The sequence below is a fragment of the Mandrillus leucophaeus genome, unplaced genomic scaffold (assembly GCF_000951045.1).
Source record: "Mandrillus leucophaeus isolate KB7577 unplaced genomic scaffold, Mleu.le_1.0 Scaffold356, whole genome shotgun sequence".
Taxonomy (NCBI): Eukaryota; Metazoa; Chordata; class Mammalia; order Primates; family Cercopithecidae; genus Mandrillus; species Mandrillus leucophaeus.
Window position 1 is genome coordinate 1024070 of NW_012103765.1, and position 4289 is coordinate 1028358.

A 4289-nucleotide genomic window follows, 5' to 3' on the forward strand; every position below is an offset into this window, starting at 1 on the left:
TGCAAAAATATGGATTGGACCAACTCTAGGGCCATTATGGAGCAAATCAGCATGCAAGTCTAAAGGCAAGAAAATAGGTAAATTGGAACATATCTTGGATAGTATATAACTTTGTTTAGTAGGGGCCATCTCTTGAATCATTCTTGTACAGTTAGTCCATGTAAAAAAAGGAAGCTTCCCTCATAGAAAAGTAGATATCCAGTTCTTCAAGGGTACCACTAGGTAATATGTCCCAGAAGAAGTTAAATAAAAAGGCCAAGCAAAATACAGTAACAATTTTCATGTCGCATCTATTTCTCCCCCATCTATGTAAGATTTCCCTCATAGTTGGCCATCACTTAGCTGAGCTGGGTTGCTTACTTGGAAAAATAGCCCTTATTGAAACTGCAGTGGTTTTGACACTTAGCTGCAACATCCTCATGTTCTTGTGGATGTTATTGTTGAAACTGACTATTTTCACATAACGCTGGATGTTGAAGCACCAAGAGAAAACCTGATGAATCCTCTGGGTTAAACATATCCCCACCACTACCCTAAAAAAAATCAGAGTGGATTATCAGTAGAGTAACTCTTTCCATTGCTTGCTAGTCCCCCAGTATGAGAGACTGAAAATGACAATATGGTAAACCCAGATTTTAGTACAGTGGATACTTGACTACAAGCCCTGCCAAAACCCTAGTTTCACCTATCCCCAGGAAGCAGTTAACAATTACCTAAAAGATCTTAAGATTTATGAAACGAAAACTCCAAATTTCAAAGTGCATAGAATAACTGGTAGTTATGATGGGAGATGTTGATCCTACTTTAACTCCTTAATTGCTGGATCAGTGTATTTTATTGAGGACACTGTACATGAAATAAATAATTGATTCAGTGCATAAGTGGCATGCTGGAAGACAGTGCCCAGTCTCACAAGGTTTTGTCAATTGGATGCCTCAATTAAGCCTTCAGCACTCCATTCCAACATCGGTCCTGTTCAGTCAAGTTGACTGATTTTTGATGATTGAGTACGTGGTATGTACAGTGGAATTCCTGTGTGTGAAATGATTGTCACAGCTCCTTTTCTATAAAAGTCTGAAGCAATAATTATGTGGGACACCATGTCAATACATTAGGCATCTGTAAGTCTTCAGTGAGTGGTGCTTGTGACAGCACACAAACATGAAGAGCCAATTCAAGTATTGATTCCAGTATGGTGAGTTTCTGTCTCTGCCAAAGTGGAAAGCTGTTGAATGTGATTGAATGGCCAGCATTTGGATGTCCTGAATATCTGAAGAATAAAGCCATATTAAGGTTTTAGCATTGGTTTCTGTTGTTGGCAGGTTGAATATTCAGCACTGGTGGTAGCTAGCATATCTTTAGTGGACAGTCCCTGTTTGGGGACTTAAGAATGCATTTAATTTCTTTCCTAATGATTATTCTGCCCTTAGGTACATGGTACAAGTACCAGAATAATCTAAGCAAGAGTTAGATTGACAATCACAAGATGAGTCATCCTATACATCCAATTTTTGAGAGACTTGCTTGTAGTAGATACTATCTGTTGGCCATTAGTATGAGAAGAAAAATGTCTGCAATGTTTGTTGTAGATTGTATATGTGCATCTGGGCACATATTCCCCGGTAACCTTGTTCTGAATCTGGCAATCTTGTTCCTTCTAGGCCTCTGATCAAACAATGCAGCCATTCTCCACTGCCCGAGGTTTGGGGTATATCCATACTTAGCTATCCTCCCCTACCAAATAATGTTTTTTTTTTTTTTTTTTTCCATCACTGTGTCTTGGGCCACCCATGAGATGAATTTTAATCAGCAGAATATCTTCGCCAGCTAGTACCAACATACTGTACTGATACCTGTAAATCAGGTTTTTACCCTTTCCTCCTTCATGAAAGAACTGCATATTAACTACAGGCAGAGATTGAGGGAAACATGTCAGGTCAGCTGAGGTAGGTGACATGGGAATCTGGGTTTCTTCATCATGTAAATTATGCCTTCCTTTTGTACCTGCTCAAAGCAATTTTGAATGATTAGTTAACATGATAAAATATCACTATGCCCACCTGCTCCTGTGACTTGGTAAATTTGATAACACCCTGAGTATATAGTCTTTTGCTACTTAAGGATCAGGTATTTTGTCTTTATTAGATCTAAACAGGGGAGCACCTAAAGTCAATGTAAATTGGTGTGTTCGTTTAGTTGCTGAAAATAATTTTGATGAAGATTATTTTTGATATAAGGTTTTATTGGTACGCTATGGAACTTTCTGTATTCCAGATACAGAAACAGATAAGCAAAAGGCAAATAACAGAGGAGGTCAGAAGGAAGACCAAGCAGCTCTATGTCTACAACTCTGCTATGTTGGAAACTTACTAATAAATATTGCAATATTTACCATTTTGAGGTGAGCAATGGAAGAGAAAAGAGGAGTTATATTTGATTATATTCAGTGCTATAATCTTATTATAAGAGATGTTCACAGCCATAATTTCCTTTTAGTGCTAAAGAAAAATCAATAATAAACCCAGCATCTTTCATGCTAAAATGGATTAGTTTACATTATTGAAGATAATGTCTTCTGTATTCAAGTTTATACTTAAACACAGTGCAACAAAAAAGGCTGAATTGTCTGATGAAATAGTTGTAACTGAGACAAGTCACAAATAGAATTAACATACACTTCTGCAGTAAATCTTTACTTATTTGGAAATTGAGGCTTGTTTTGGTAAAAAAACGAACAAGGTTTATAGTATACTTTTAGAGGCAGAAAAAACATAAATAACATATGTATAATATTCTTGTACTTATAAAATGCTTTTATATACACTATTTTAATTGAATTGCTTGAGAGTATTACAGTGAGTTAACTAAATGTTAACAATGTCTTGCCACATGGAAATACTGTTATATCTAGCTTAATAAAAAAGAAAGAATATTGTAATCATTTTTTATGGGTACAGCTTGTATAAAATACATTTCTTAAGCGGTTTCTCTCTCAATAAAATGAATCAACATCCTACAAATATTTGGTTCATAATTTTAATTTGCATAAGATTTATTATTTAATACATGCTATAAAAATACCAAATTAGCATTTGATTTCACTAAAATCAAAAACTTCACTAAAATCAAAATCACAGTTTTTGATTTTAGTGTGTATGAGATAATATCAAGAAATATAAACTTTATGCTTTAATTATTCATGCTGGGTTTTTTGTGGCTTCTTTTTCAAGTATTTAATGTACATTATGAAGCAGATGTACGTGAAAAGACTTATGCCATAATTTATAAAAGTGAATAGGCAAACCAGATTTCTTTGAAGAGCAGAGGACTAACAGTGAGAGACAAATGAGCCATAGAAACAACCATCTACATGGAGCTCATTTACCGAACACAAAATCATAGGTATATTCTCATTCGTAAACTCATTGTGTAAAAAGCCAAGGTCTCCCAGACCATTTCTGCCTCCTGAAAGGTACTGACTACTTGAGAGTTTTTTCAGACGGTAGAATTTTCAGCGCTAAGAACAAGACAGTCTTAGCAAACCAGGATAATTGGTCACAATAAGTACTAGACAGTTTTACTAGGGGATAACAAACGGGCACAGTTTACGGGGCTTGTGGGAACATCCTCATACTCTCAAATTCCCTTTGGGATCCTTACAAGATGATCAGCCCCCAAAAAATTCCAAAATGCTTGCCTTGTTGGAAAAAAAAAAATCATAGAAAACATAGAGGAAAAAAACCATTCTCACTTAGATCATCTTCACTGAATTACCAGCAAATAAATCTGAAGTTTTAATTTCCATTCTCGCCTATTGGTTATCTACTATTTTATTCTTTATCTAGCATTTTTTTTAATGTTGAAGAATGTTAAAAGTAAATTAAATACATCATAACATCCACCACTATAAGCTTCATGATGTGTCCTAAACAATAAACTTCCCATACATGGCTAAATGTGATGTGCCGATACTTAACAATAGTAATTCTACAGTATTACCCAACGGGCATCCCATACCCAAATTTACCCAGTTTGAAACTGAAAATTGGATATGAGAACCTGGGTGCCCATAGCATGCTAAACTCAATATTTCAAACACAAACACATTCTATCCACCTCCTTTCTACCAGAATGAGATCTGTTCCTCTGATCATTAACGCCACGCTGAGGAAAGAGATTTTACTTGTTTGTGCTTGCTTTTATATAACCACCATATATATTTGGCTACTAGCAAGAATATATTTTGCAATTCTTAAAACATTCAGAATTTCTTATTAATATTAACCCTA